The sequence below is a fragment of the Monodon monoceros genome, unplaced genomic scaffold (assembly GCF_005190385.1).
Source record: "Monodon monoceros isolate NGI ecotype Baffin Bay Population unplaced genomic scaffold, NGI_Narwhal_1 Super_Scaffold_3, whole genome shotgun sequence".
NCBI classification, from domain to species: Eukaryota; Metazoa; Chordata; class Mammalia; order Artiodactyla; family Monodontidae; genus Monodon; species Monodon monoceros.
In genome coordinates, this window is record NW_021703780.1 from 42,208,236 (window position 1) to 42,224,555 (window position 16,320).

Genomic DNA, 16,320 nt, shown 5'->3' on the forward strand with positions numbered 1-16,320 from the left:
TTGCCTGGCAAAGCAATAAAGCTATTCTTTTCTATACCACCTAAAACTCTATATCCAAGAATTAATTCAGTGTCGGTGTACAGAGGCCAGATTTGGCTTCATAATCTGATATGTAGACTGCTGTAATAAACCCCTACTTCCTCTTCAATGATTCTTTTTTTCCCCTCAACTTGTTCCATTTTCCATTTGAAACCCAGTGTCCTTTCCAAAAAAAAAAAAAATGAAAACCACTTTTCTTGCTGTTGCTTACATGCAGCAATAATTGCACATGCCCAGGGAAATGACTTTGCTCTCTGATGTGGCAAATAAAATCTCAACAATCTTGCCCAGCCTCCTTTCCACCTTCTTCGCCTCATGTCTCCTCACACTATTCCATAGTTACACTAAATTTCTTTCTATTCCCTAAACATGATATCTTTTTCTCATAAAAAAACCCAAAAAACCAAAAATGACAACAAAAAACTGGTATCCGATCTCTCTGAGCTCTCTGTCCCCATTTACTGAAATCAGAATAGTCCTTTTACTTATGATATAAATTGCAACCCCTCCATGCAGCAGTCATTGGTAGGGAGATTATTCCTTCTTTCCGTTCTTCTATCTACTGTTGCAGTTGGCATGCTGAATTTTATTTTCCTTAATTTATTGGTTTTCCAACCTATGTTTATTTTTTTCACTTTTTTCTATATTTATCAGGGATATTGACCTATAATTTTCTTTTCTTGTAGTGTTCATGTCTGGTTTTGGTATCAGGGTAATCATAGCCTCATAATATGAATATGAGAGTTTTTCCCTCCTCTTCTACTTTCTGGGGAAGAGTTTGAAAAGAACTGGTATTAATTTTTCTTTAAAGGTTTAGTAGAATTCACCAGCAAAACCATCTAGTGCTGAAATTTTGTTTATTGGGAGATGTTTAGTTACTGATTCAATGTCTTTACTAGTAATTTGTTCAAATTTTTTATTTCTTCATGATTCACTCTTGGTAGGTTGTATGTTTCTAGACGTTTATCCATTTCTTCTAGGTTGTACAATTTGTTGGTGTACAATTGTTAATATGGTCCTTTGTATTTCCCATGATCCTTTGTATTTCTGTGGTATCAGATACACATTTCTGATTTTATTCATCTGAGTCCTCTCCTTTTATTAGTGAGTCTAGCTAAAGTGTCCTCTATCTTTTTTTAATCTTTTCAAAAAATCAGCTCTTAATTTCATTTATTGTTTCTGTTGTCCTTTTAGTCTCTATTTCATTTATTTTCACTCTGATCTTTGTTGTTTCCTTTGTTCTAGTAACTTTGAGCTTAGTTTGTTGTTCTTTTTTTAGTTCCTTGAGGTTTAAAGTTAGGTTGTTTATTTGAGATCTTTCTTGTTTCTTAATGTAAGCATTTATTGCTGTGCTATTAACTCCCTTTTAGAACTGATTTTGCTGCATCTCATAAGTTTTGGTCTGCTGCATTTCCATTTTCATTTCTCTCCAGATATTTTTTAAATTTCTCTTTCTTCTTTGACTTCTTAGTTGTTTAGTAGCATGCGGTTTAATCTTCACATATTTGTGAATTTTCCAGTTTTTTTGTAATTGATTTGTAGTTTCATACCATTGTGGTTAGAAAAGATGCTTGGTATAATTTCAATCTTCTTAAATTTATTGACTTGTTTTGTGACCTAATATATGATCTATCCTGAACAACTTTCCATGCGTGCTTGAGAAGAATGTGTATTCTGCTGCTTTTGGATGGAAGGCCTGTAAGTGCCTGTTAAATCCACCGGGTCTAATGTGTTGTTCAAGTCAAATGTTTCCTTATTGATTTTCTGTCTGGATGATCTATTCATTGATGAAAGTATTGATGTCTCTTACTATTATTGTATTGCTTTCTATTTCTCCCTTTAGATCTGTTAATATGTACTTTATATAAACCTAAGTTTCAAAATGAACAGTATATGTTATTAGTTGTATATACTCTGTAAAAACTTCCCCTTTAAAATTTTTTGGTACATAGTAGACTAGCAGCAAATATCACCAAGCTAATAAATGATTTTATAGTAGAGAATAATAATAAGATTTGCATGGAATTGGCATACATTCAAAATTTATCGCAGAAAGCAACAATATACAGTATAAGTTACCTAGTTTGGAGGCCATAAAATCTGAAAAAAGACACTTGCTTTAATGTAAAAGCAATCATTTACTCACATAATAGCAAGGAAAAGTTACATTGTTATAAAATTCTTATTACCATACTGAAAAAGACTTGTAGAAATTAATTTTCACAGTATGGATTTATAACAAAACTGACATTTAGAGGTCAAAAATCCTAATTGAGTCTTGGGTAAATGCAAGATGCCTTGTTGGAATAATTAATCCTGCAGATAAAATATCTGATGTTTGATTAATAAAATCAGAATATCAGGTTAGGGTAAAGGTTAGTGGAAAAAGGAATTTTCTCCTTAACATTACTGTCACACACTCTTCTGATACAAATATTTTTTTTCCCAGACTATTTTCTATACATATTATTCTGATTAGGAATTTTGTTTAATTTATCTTTTAAATTTTAATCAGTGTTTTTCAAACTTCAGAATACATATGAGTCACCTGGGGATATTGCTAGCAAATATAGAGTCTGATTTAGTAGGTATGAGGTAGAGCCCAATTTCTGCATTTCTAGTAGTCTCTTAGGTGATTCCAATGCTGGTGGTTGGAGGACCACACTTTGAATAGAGAGGATTTAGGGCAGTGGTTCCAAATGTTGTTGCACATTAGTATAACCAGATGAGTTTTAAAAACTACTGGTGCCTGAACAACAAAAGCAAAAATCAACAAATGAGACTACATCAAAGTCAAAAGCTTTTGCATAGCAAAAGAAACAATTAACAAAATGAAAAGACAACATACAGAATGGGAGAAAAAATTTGCAAACCATGTATCAGATAAGGAGTTATATCTAAGATAAATAAAGAACTCATACAAATTAAATAATAACAACAGAAAAACAATCTGATTAAAAACAATGAGCAGAAGAACTAAATAGACATTTTTCCAAAGAGGACATCAAAATGACCAGCAGGCACATGAAAAGATGCTCAACATCACAAATCATCAGGGAACTGCAAATAAAAACCACAATGAGACATCACTTCACACCTGTTAGAATGGCTATTGTCAAGAAGACAAGAGACAACAGGGGCTGGTGAGGATGTGGAGAAAATGGAAGCCTTATACACTTTTCATGGGAATGCAAATTGGTCCAACCACTATGGAAAACAATATGGAAGTTACTCAAAAAAATAAAAGTAGGTCTACCATATGATCCAAGAATTACACTTTTGAGTATATACCCAAAGGAAATGAAAATCAGATTTTGAAGAGATATATACACATTCATGTTTATTGCAACATTATTCACAATAGGCAAGGTATGGAAACAACCTAAATGCTCATCAACAGAAAAATGGATAAAAAAGATGTGGCATATATATATATACAATGGAATATTATTCAGTCATAAGAAAGAAGGATATCCTGCCATTTGTGACAACATGGATGAACCTTGAGCACATTATGCTAAGTGAGATAAGCCAGACTGAGAAAGACAGATACCATATATCACTTATCTGTGGAATCTAAAAGTATCAAACTCATAAAAAACAGAGAGCAAAATGGTGGTTACCAGGGGATGGAGGATGGAGGGATTGATTAATGTGTTTAAAGGTACAAATTTTCAATAAGTAGTAAATAAGCCATAGAGATCTAATGCACAGTATAATGAATATAGACAACAGTGTTGTACTATAATCCTCAAACTTGCTAAGAGACTGAAACTTAATTATCCCAACTGCTAACAAGAAAGGATAATTATGTAATGTGATAGAGGTGTTAAATATTGCTACAACAGCAATCATATTGTAACATATAACTGTATCAAATTAACACTTCATATACCTTAAATTTACACGATGCTATATGTCAAATATATTAAATTAAAAAAGGGTCCATTTCAATTGTAAATGTAGATATAGAAATCCTAAATAAAATATTTACTTATTAAAGTTTTGAAAATACCTACTGGTGCCTGGCTCTCATTGCAAGACGCTTTGATTTAATCAGTATGAGATGTTACCTGGACATTGTGATTTTTTAAAACTCCCAGATGTTTCCAATAGAGAGCAAATTGGGGAAAGCACCAGTTTAGGAGATGTTTAAAACCACTGCATACTTATTTTCTCACAAAATGTAAGTTAATTCTTTACTGTGGTTATTTTCATATATTTGTAGTATGTATATGAAACAATATTTGGATAAAACTATAAGATATCAATTAATCCATGATATTTCACCAAAAATGTACATAAGTGATGAAAATACACATTATATGGTGGCTCTCTTGTAGTGAATGTATAGGGAAATACACGTCAATTTGACTAATAAATAAAGTTGTGGCTCACTAAAAATATTACGTCAGCACATACACATGTACACACAAATAATTATTAACCAGAATAATGGTTGTTGACTGGAAATTATAGGGAAAGACATTCCTTTTATATCAAGTGACTCTCAGGCATTGACACCCTCACCTTTTCCCCACCTACACCATCTTCTTCAGGTGTTTACATCAAACTCGAGTGAAACAATTGTTCCAGATGCAGATGGCTAGAGTGGCTTGCAGGATGGTTGCTAGGGAAACCTAATACTGGATTTTGACAGAAAGCTAATCCTCTCCTCCTATGCAGTTTTAGTTTATGGGTGCTCCTTAATTTATGGCAGGAAAATGACATATCTCTGAGATGCTTCCAATTGCTAAGACTCTACAGGGCTGGGGTTCTGAACTTGGAAATCCATGGATGAGCTCCAGGTAGTAGGTAAGTATGTTTATACAAACAATTTAAAGGGAATAGAAGACATCACAACTCATTACATACTTAAATGTGTATGGGAATCACTGAATTTTAAGAACCACCCCTTTAGAGGGATAACTGCATTCAAGTGCCATTTTACAGAGAGAGACCCTGAAGCATAAGAAAACAAAATGGTCATTTCTGGTAGAAACATTTTTTTTCCTACTTTATCCTTGAGTGGTAAACTTAGCTATTGTCAGGAGTGAGGAAAGTTAATGTCTTTTACTCAAAACTATTTGCATGAATACTTATAGCCTAAGGACAATTATCTAGTTCATTACTCTAGTGTGAACATAGACAGAGGACCTCATAAAAAAATGAACTTCCCTCTACCTAGACCTTCAAATCTTTTTTATCCCCCTGTCATTTCCTATCTTTGTAATTCTTCCAAAGTTCTGCTTTGTTTTCTTTCAACCATATACAGAATTTATTTTGTAGGAAAAAAAAAACCCATTAATGCTAAGAGTCCAAAATCTGCTTGCTCATAATTGTTATTCTATTTCAAAAGAGGTCATCGATGCATTTAGACTAGTGAGGACACCCAACAGGCTTTACTGCCACACAACAGGGCTTTCCTCTGGAATAGGACATATGAGGCTACTCTTTTTCAGGATCTTACCAATAAATGCAAGTGGACCCAACTGAGGGTAGAAAGTGAGGTGGGGAAGTTGCTATTATTATTAATTTTAGCTGTGCTTTCTGTTCTCCACTTTTTATCAAGCATGAATATAAGAAAGATCAAATGAGGACATATCAAAACATCTTGACAAAGCCAATGAACAATAAATTAGAAATTAAATATAAACCATTTAAACACATTTCAGATAAAGTGTACCAGCCATCATTCATACTTTACATTATGATATCAACGTCACAAACACATAAATAATTTTTTAAAATTGTAATGATACAAATAAATGTATTAAAACACTTTATTATTTATTTATTTATTTATTTATTTATTTATGTGTCCTTTATAAGGTTAATGAAGGTCCCTTCTATATTTAAGTTGCTGAGATTTTTTACCATAAATGGAGGTTTGGCTTTTTATTTATTCATGTATTTATGTTTATTGAAATATAGTTGACATACAGTATTATGTTAGTTTCAGGTTTATTACAGTGATATGACGTTTGACATACATTACAAAATTATCACCATGATAAGTCTAGTAACCCTTTGTCCTGATACAAGTTATTACAATATTATTAATATATGTTGTATATTACACACCTGTGGCTTATTTATTCTATAACTGGAAGTTGAAAATGAATTGAAATGATTTAAGGTATATTCTTTCTTTCATTATTTTTAAAAAATTTTATTGGAATCTAAAATATGATATGAATCAACATATCTACAAAACAAAAACAAACTCACAGATAAAAAGAACAAACTTGTAGTTGCCAAGGAGAAAGGGGGTGTGGGGGAGGGAAGGACTGGTAGTTTGGGATTAGCAGAGGCCAACTAGTATATACAGAATGGATAAGAAAGATCCTGCTGTATAGCACAGGGAACTATATTCAATATCCTGTGATAAACCATAATGGAAAAGAATATGAAAAAGAATATATATATGTATAACTCAGTCACTTTGCTGTACAGAAGAAATACAACATTGTAAATCAACTATACTTCAGTAAGATTTAAGGTATATTCTAAGAGAGGAGGGAATTTACCTGCCCTGAATCTCTATCTATATTTAATTATATTTACATAAAGTTTGGATACTTATTTTCAAAAATTGGTTGGAATACAGTATTTAAACAAGACAAATGCACTTGGTTCTTAGAACTTCTAATTGAAAGTTATTTAGAAAGTTTGATACAGTTAAAACACTTCAACATGGCACTTCACTAAACTTTATATTTCTTAATTTTGAGCAATGACCTTCATAAAAACTACAAAAGAGTAATTGTAACCTAATAAGGACCCTGTCTTTGATAGATGCACCAAGGTCATGACCTGCCATGATGCCCACTCAGGTCAACCTCAGTGTTCAAGATGCAATCCCAAAACATATTTATCAACTCACTCATATTCTATTGGCAATACATTACATTATTGATTTAATGCTATATGTTTAAACCTATTAAATCAAACCATGCCAGGTTATAATGGTTTTGTTTGTTTCTGATTTGCCTCTACTAAATTTCAAAGCCTTGTCCCTACTTTTTATGTGAAATACCAAATAACAAACCCAGTTAAAGGACAGAAATATTTTACAACTCTGAGCCTCTTTGCAATTGCTAAAATTTTATTTAAATACTGTTTTATGTTAGGACAAAAACCAGTCAAGGATCTTTAAATCAACCCCAATTCACATCTTTACTAGAGACCTAAAAAAATAAGATGATAGCTTTCTTGTTGTCTTTAGAGGAAGATATTCAGCCATGGTATTAAATGTTTTCTATAAATGTATAGTCCTTTATTTCAGAAAAACTTGTCTGAATTGCCAAGGCCTCAGAGCTATTCACTGCAGAGATGTGCGAGGGTTGTTGTTAGATGTTCTCAATGTGCATAATGTTAATTTATTCCAGCATTATAGAAAAAAGTTTGTAAAGAAGTTAGCTTTCAAGGTGATAGAAAAAAATAGATTGAGTCATTCTTATTTTACTTTCATTTAAATCCATTGGCTATTTCAGAAAACGTATATAGTTCTGAAAAAATATTTGAGTAAAAATTGATTCATTTTATTTACATAAACATGAGAGCAACTCTTGAACAAGAGTGAAAAATGACTAACTTTATGAGTATAACTATGTCACAGATTTTATTGATTATCTGCAACTTCTGAGCTGTGTGACCTTGAACAAGTTATCCAAACTTCAGGTACAATTTTCACTTAGAATATAAAGAAAGGTAACAGCACCTTCATCATGGCATTGTGAGGGTGAAATAAGTTAATATATGTCAAGTATTTGGGGCAATATGCACTCAATGTATATATAGTAGTGCTAATATATTTTATTGTTATATTATTATAGTTATATTATTACTATTATTAATGTGGGTATTTCAATACAGCTAGGATGATTGTGACTCATTTTATACAAGCCATAGTAAAGATCAAGGGAGATAAAGTATAATAATCTTAGTGAAGGTACGTATGTTTCTAATTCAATCCCAACCCGGATTGCTGCTATTATTCTTAACACCCACCCACATCAACACTTGTAATACGACATAAATACTGTGATTGACAGTTTACAAAGCATACATAATAATCTCATTTAGCCCTCACAACAATTTGTGTGCATAAAGTTATTATTAATCTAGAGCTGAGGAATCCAAAGCTCTAAGTTATTGAGTAATTACCTCAACTTGAATCATGGTGAATAGTAAAACTAAAATCAAAACCAGAGTCCCTCTATGAGGCTGGTAGTATTCTCATTTCAAAGCCAGACAAAGATATCACAAGAAAGAAAACTACAAGTCAGTATTTCTCATGAATGCAGATGCAAAAATCCTCAACAAAATATTAGCAAACTGAATCCAGCAATATATTAAAAGGATTATATACCATGGACAAGTGGGATTAGCCCCAGGAATATAAGGTTGGTTAATCAACCATTGTAATACACCATAGTAATAGCATAAAGGGGAAAACATTCCACACATGGTCATCTCAATAGATATAGAAAAAGTTGACCAAATCCAACATATTTTCATGATAAAAATACTCAACAAGGTAGGAATAAAAGGGAAATTCCTCAGTTTCACAAACAGCATCTATGGAAACCCATGGGTAGCATTGTACATAATGCTGAAAGACTGAAATCTTTCCCCTTAAAATTAGGAAAAAGACAAGGAGGTCCACTTTCACCTATTCTAGTCAACACTGTACAGCAAGTTCTAGCTAATTAGACAAGAAAAGGATGTAAAAGACATCCAGATTGGAAAGGAAGAAGTAAAACTATCTATGGCAAATGACATCATCTTATATATAGAAAACTCCAAAGATTTTACACACACAAAACTACAGAGTTAATGAGGAGTTCTGCAAAGTTGCAGGATACAAAATCAATATGCAAAAATCTGTTGTATTTCTATACACTATCAGAGAAAATCTGGAAATGGAATTAACAAAACAATTCCATTTACAATAGCATTAGTAGGAATAAAATGCTTAGGAATAAATTTTACCAAGGACATGCAAGTTGTATTGACTGAAAAATATAAAATATTGTTAAAAATAATTAAAGAAGACCTAAATAAGTTAAAAGACAACCCATGTTTATAAATTGGAAAACTTAATACTGTTAAGTTGACAATATTCTACAAATTGACCTACAAATTCAAATCCAACACAATCTCTATAAAAATTTCAACTGCCTTTTTTTCAGACATAGAGAAGTTGATCTTAAAATTCATATGGAATTGCAAGGGATACTCAATAGCCAAAACAATCTTGAAAAAGAACAAAATTTTCAGACTCACACTTCTCAATTTTGAAACACACTATGAAGCTACAGGAATCAAAACATTGTTATATTGGTATAAGAATAGACATACAGATCAATGGAATATAATTGAAAGGCCAAAAATGAACCCACACATCTATGGCTAATTGATTTTCAACAAGGGTGCCAAAATCATTTAATGGGTAAAGAAGAGTTTTTTCAACAAATGGTTCTGGGGCAACTGGATATCCACATGCAGAAAAAAAAAAGAAAAAGAAAAGAATTTGGACCCCTTTCTTATACCATATATGAAAATTAACTCAAAATAGATCAAAGACCTAAATGTAAGACTAAAACAATAAAAATCTCAAAAGGAAACATAGGTGTAAATCTTTAGGGCCTCGGACTAGTCTGCAGTTTCTTAAATATTATACCAAAAGCAAAATAACAAAAGAAAACATAGATAAATTGGACTTCATCAAAATTAAAAACTTTTTCCATCAAAGGACACTACCAAGAGTGTGAAAATACGACCCACAGGATGGGAAACTAATATTTGCAAATCAAGCTTCTGATAAGTGTCTACTAACCAGAATATATATTTAAAAACTTACAAGTCAATAATAAAAATACAAATTTTCAAATAGGCAAATAATTCAAATAGATATTTCACCAAAGAAGATACACAAATGGTCAATAAGAACATGAAAGGATGCTCAACATAATTAATCATTAGGGGAATAGAAATCTGACCCACAATGAGTTACCACTTAATACCCACTAGGACAGATATATATTTTTTTTTCCTAAAGTGTGGAAAAAAGCAATTATTGGTAAGGATGTGAAATAATTAGTAAACTTACACATTGCTAGCGGTAATGTAGAAGAGCATAATCACTTTGGAAAACAATCTGGCAACTCCTCAAAAAGTTAAATATAGAATTACTATGTGAAACAGTAATTCCACTCCTAGGTATATACCTAAGAGAACTGAAAACATAAGTTCACACAAAAACTTGTACATGGATGTTCATAACAGCATTACATATAACAGCCAAAAAGAGGAAACAATCAACTGCTGAATAAATAAAATGTGATCTATCCATACAATAGAATATTATTCAGCCATTAAAAAATACTGATATATGCTACCATATGGATGAACCTTGAAAATATTATGCTAAGTGAAACAAGGCAGAAACAAAAGCCCACATATTTTATGACTCCATTTATAGGAAATTTCCAGGATAGCTAAATCCAGTTGCCAGCATCTGGGAAGATAAGTAAATGGGAAGTCATAGGGTTTCTCTTTGGGGTGAGGGAAACATTCTGAAATTAGGTAATGGTGATGGTTGCGCAAGATGAGAAATATATTAAAAACCACTGAGTTGTACACTTTAGAAAGGCAGGTATTGAACAGGCAGTCTCCTTCTTGGGAGGCCAGTCTCCAGAGTGGCTGCAGGCAATGGACTGTTCTCAGAGAAGGGTACTGCCTAGAGTGGGGAAACACCCCAAAAGTTACAGTCTGCACTTTACTGTAGGATTTCATTGAAACTCGTGATCTTTTTCTACTCTTTGTCATTATTTTTTCCCATTTTAATCATTTTCCACAGTAAAAAGAAGAAAAAAAACCTTTAGTTTACAGAAAGAGGAAGTGAATTAATCGAGTAACATATTAGACAAAGTGATTAAGTCCTTTCCAGACTAATGATTTAGTAATAGGCAATGGTATACTTACATATTCATGGTTTTACATCAACCAAGGTGACACATATGTACAATTTTTCACAAAATATATGCTTTTGAAAAGGAATTCCTCCCTTCAGTTCAACCCTGATCATCAGGTAGTGATTGCCAGTAGCTGCATACAACCTGCTGCTGTTACCTGGGGTGACAACAAAAAATTAAACAATATTTATGCCCTTATGTGCATAGTATAGACAAAAACGTTTATACCTGGGAGAACATAGAAGGAGATTGAGTTACTTTGGGGGAAACATCACCCTGAGGAGTATAATTGCAGGAGTTTCCTCTGCAATTCTGCTCTTCAACACTACCCTTAAAAATATTGTGTTGGCCAAAAAGTTCCTTTGGGCTTTTCCTATCTTACAGAATGGGAACATTTAAAATATATGAAATTTATATAATTTTATAAATATGTTTTTCAAGAATCAAAACTTTCCATATTACGAATACTAATAAAGGAAACAGCTGATCATACTGAAAAGTTCTTGATTCTTTACTGTGGAAACAGAATAGAGTAACGGGAAAAACATATGTTTCCGGAATTGGATCATGACAACTGTGCTGTAGGACTCTGCCACTTTCTAGCTGTGTGACCTTCGGCAAGTTACTTAACCTCTCTGTGTCTCACTTTATTCATCTGTAAATTTAGTATAATAGTTCCTAAGACCTACCTCCTAGAGTTCTGAGGATAAATTGAGCTGGTGCACGTAATGCGCTTGGCAGAGCGCTTGGCAGAGAGCTTGGCCGATGTAAACACGGATGAGAGCATGCAGTTCACGTGGTCTCACAGACAAGTCACTTGCTTCCATCTGGTCCCAACTGTGTCTCTCAAATCTCCCCTCATCTGGTTATCACTCTTCATCCTTCAGTTCTGAGTGCAGGTAATATCTCCTTCGGATAGCCTTGACCCTACTTTGAGAGAGTACATGTTTCTTCTTGCCCTTTCAGACTTTTGTGGATGTACTCCTAAGGACATTTGCTTTACTAAATTAAATTACTTGTTTACTCATCTATGCTTTTAAGGAGACAAGAACTTAATAAGAGAGGAACAGTGCCTGTTCACGCTTGACGTGGGAGAGGAATAGAGCAGGAATTTCAGATATTGTTGAACAAAAAAACATGAGCATAAAAATGTCAGACCTGATAACTCAGGATAGGAGTGATGAAGGAACACAGAGAGACTTGTCTGAAATAAAACTTAATTAAAATAGGGCAAGGGGTAAAAGAAGGATGGGAAGAAAATGAAGCAGATGAGACAGAAATGTTTTTTAATAATTGGTGACAAAGGATTTTGTTAATGTCGGAGTCTTTTAGGGCAAGAGGTGATTTCATTCTCAAGAACCCACTCCAGAGTTACTCCTAGTAGTAACAAGTCATCAGAAGACTCTTTCCTCCTTTTTATATGAAAAATATATTTCTAGGACCCTTGTGATGCAGGGACTTTTCCAGAAATATCTAGCTCAAGACCATATTGTAAGAAAATGTGGTGTTTGAAGCCTACAGATGTCAGATAACATCCTGCAAAACTAATGCATTTATTCTGCGAATCTGTCACATCGGTACAGTCATTACTGAGAGTGCTCCAACCTGAAATAATGCATTTTCATTTCTTGAGGTAAAATAAAAATTTTCATTCTAACAGAAAAGATGGAAGGAAAACAACTTCTTTTCAAATGCCGGAAATTCGACAGTGGAACAACTCTGTTCTTTTCTTTAGTTTAATCTTCAAATTTTACAGAGAAACAGAGATGTAAACTTCAAACGTACTATGACTGTGTAGTCAGCCTTCCTCAAAGCAGTATTAAAGCAAGATGCTTGCATCCTGGATGATGTCTATTCAGAAAATTGAATTTTTAAATAATACCCAGCTCCCTTCAATCCCCAAAACTACCACCTTCCTTTGGACAGCAGGATTACCCTACTAGCCTCCTACCAGCCGTTACCTTCAGACTCACCCTTCTCCAACTCATTCTCCACATCACTGCCAGGGATAGTTACACAAGCTTGACTTTTCACCTGGTTTTGCCCACATACTCCATGTTTTCTCCTGCTTCCAAGTCTTCACTCAGTGCTGTTCCCTCTGCCTGGACACCTCCTATCCTTAACCACTTAGACATCGCATCCTTCTCTCCAAGGGGTCAGCTCAAGAGTGACTTTCCCTGTGGGGGATCCATCCATTTAGTTCTCTCCAAGCTAAATTAGGTGTTCTTTCATGTACTCATGACACTCTGTGCATCCCTCTACCCTAGAAACTCACAGAGTGATTCTGTAATGATAACACTTCTAATTCACCATTGGACTGTGAGAGGCTGACTATCATTGAGGCTGGACTATGCCTTGTTGATCATTATGTCCCCAGCTCTTAGTTATGTGCTCCTGGGGACAAAGGAGATACTCAGAAACATTTTTGAAATGAGCCCATAGTGTTATTATAAAGCTGCAAAAAGTATAGAAAATCTGGGACAACCCATACAATCTGAGGTCTCTGAGCAACCTAACTACAACCACTGAGAGAACCAAAAAATCTGATTTAGAGATTTATTTTCCTTTTCTTTCTCAGTTTTAATATTCAGGCTAGCGGGGGAGCTAAAATAAAAGTGACAAAAAAATTCAGCTGGGTAGTTAAACAGAATTACTCAGACTATTGTGAGCTACATTTCTTTTTTTAAGGAAATATATTAACACTTAGAGTAATTAGTATGTAAAGCAAATATTATTCATATCATGAGATCATATAGCTTAAAATTTTATTCAACAAACATTTTCAGATCATTTTCTATGTAGCAGACACTGTTCTAAAAATATCAAATCATTTAATTCTTATAATATCCTTAAGAGGTCATCACGACAAATTTGGAACTTTCTTTACTGTCTCATGATATTGGGCTGTCTCTTTCTGCCTACATCCAGCAGAAAGATTTGGAATTGAAGAGAAAAATTCTTTTCAAATGACCTAAAAGGTATAAAAGATCTAATGAAGGAGATTATATCAAAATGAGTCCTGCAATATTTATCATCTCTCTCTAATGTGCTTATAAAATATAAAACAAATGATAATTTGAATATTTGAGTGAATTTTTGTATGGCATTGGAGTAGCATATTTAAAATAAATCACCGGTAAATCCTAGACAGCGGGATTCCAGAAATGGAATCCTTTCAGGATCAAGACAAATCTAGGCTTATCACAGCATAAAGCAGATATCAGAACAATATCTTGAAAATATTATCATTTCTCCTTATTGACACTTTTAGGAAAGAGTGATGATTAATTGCAGGTAGAAAGCTTAAAAAGATGGAGGTATTGACAAGTTGAAGTGCCACCAAATGAAAAGTAATGGCACTGAGTACATAGGAATAGCGCATGGGGTCCATATTTATGGATTGTCAACAGCAAGGAATTTGCAGAGGTTAATGAATGCAGGTTGGAACTAAAGTTGCAACAACTTTCCCCATTTTGAAAAGAATAGTACAGGGAAGCGGAAAATACAAATATTAATAAATCAGAGGAAAATATTATACCACAGGATAACATTAGCAGATTTGTATCAATGACCATGAATGAAGACACAGAAGGCCTACTTGCCAAATTTACTGATGACAGGAGGTCTAGAGAAATGGCTAATGCTTTGGAAAGAGCATCAGCATTTAAGATGATTTGGTTAAGCCTCAAATTAACAAAATGAAATTAATATGTACATTTACCATTTGGGTATCTCTACGTACAGGCCACCTCTTCACCCAGGTCTTTTTGACCATCTATTTCTAATAAAGCCTTTGGAATTCTCCACTCACTTCACCTGTTTGGCTTTCATCATAGCACTTGTCCCTTCTTCATATTCTTCTTAAGTAGTTATTAGTTGACTTGTTTCTAACTTCAGTAGAAAGTAAAATGCATGAAAGCAGTAACCTTGTTTAACTTGTATCTCTGAGTGAAATAAGAGCACTAAGTAAATATTTGTCTAAAAATAAAATGCCTATTTATTGCCTTCTCTTAAAAAGAAATTTGACTAGTGTGGATTGGGAAAATACCACAATAGTGTTTCTCGTGAAACATGACACTGTCGAATGATGGAAGCATCAGGCTGGGGTCAGAAGAACTGAAGATTTTGCCACTGATTCCTCACTTGACCTTTGGTAAACACTTAATTTCTCCAGGAACAGTTTCCTCATCTGCAAAACTGGGCCAACCTCTCAGGGGGTTTTAAATTAAGGAGCATGAAAGAATTTTGTAAACTGTAAAGAACAAAACAAATGTGAAGAATTATGATTGGAGGTGGGGGAGGGATCTTAAATAAAGACTCAGTATGAATAAACAGCGTCTTGTGACTTTTGAAAAAATAATTAGATACAAACATTGGTTGCATCCAAAGAGTAGTTTACATTTGTACTGGCAAACCATTTTACTGTATTTCCTCCTAGCTGTATACCCTGCAAGATATTGGCAACTGTCCAGCAGAGGCGGCACTGACATAAAAGGAAGACCAAGTGAAGGTAGGTTGTGAAGATAGTGTCATTTGAAAAACAATGGAAATAATTGGGGAACAGTGAACATAGGAAGCATGGAAGTGGGTGGGGGGAATTGTGATGCTTATGTGAAGGATTGTCACGTGGAGGATTTATTGCATGTAGCACCAAGATGCAAACTAGGAATTGGGGCTAAAAGACTGAGAAAGACAGATGTCAGTTTAAGACCTTATTTTAATGTAAAGAAGAGTTTTCTAACCTCTAGAGAAGTCCCATGATGGTGGAGGGAGTGAATTGTGGTCACATCCAAACTAGGTGCAAACACATTAACAATATTATCAGAAGACTTCTAATATTAAGCTGAAGTTTAGGCTAGATGATTCCAAGGCCCTTCCCATGTCCAGGATTGTAATCAATCAAATACAATGCTCCTATCATGGTTATTGAAAGTGAAAGGATCATGAACTCACACTCTAAAAAATCCCAAAATGCTATCCTTAGAGACAAAATCAAGCCATGAGAGAACAGCAGGTGACATCAGTCCTGAGTCAATGAGAAGAAAGACCAGCGTGGTGTGGGCTTCCCCAGAGAGAGCCCCTCTCCTTGTGCACATCCTACTGAGAATCCGTTTAACGCTGTGGGGTATGTCAGTGCCACCTCTGCTGGACAACATTAACTATGATCACATTTTTTACCCTTAGTGTCCTTCAAGGATTTGCTGCTGTATTTCACATGACACTTGCTGTTGCAAATACAAATTCCAGCTATATATATATTTTATATATATATATATATATATATATATATATATATATA